Genomic DNA, 413 nt, shown 5'->3' with positions numbered 1-413 from the left:
GTGGGCGGAGGCCCAGAATTTAGCCGCTGTCATCCTCCTCCCAGCTAGAGCGAGACGGTGTGGCTGCATCTAGCAGAAGAGATGGGGTTGGACATCCAACGTTCAAACAGTGACCCCAGGACCTTTCAGCAAGGAGCATGGAGAGAGGGCACCCACCCGCCCTCCCTCTGAGAGGAGGAGCTGACCCAGCAGTTCCAAGGAAACTGCCAAAGGACCACATTTGTATCACACAGACCCAGAACAGACCCATCGTGCAGAGATCAGCCAGATTGTCACACGCACAGCTGGCAGGTTGCTCCCAGACCCAGGGCGAGCTAGATTTGTGCTTGCCCTAACCACAAGTGTTAGAGGCTTTACTACAGGCTTTTCTACCGACACTCGTCCTGACAAAACCAGCAAGAAACAAACGAACA

Source organism: Mesitornis unicolor, unplaced genomic scaffold (genome assembly GCF_000695765.1).
Source record: "Mesitornis unicolor isolate BGI_N332 unplaced genomic scaffold, ASM69576v1 scaffold32504, whole genome shotgun sequence".
Lineage (NCBI taxonomy): Eukaryota > Metazoa > Chordata > Aves > Mesitornithiformes > Mesitornithidae > Mesitornis > Mesitornis unicolor.
The sequence above is the reverse complement of the archived record's forward strand: the minus strand, read 5'-3'. Positions refer to the sequence as shown.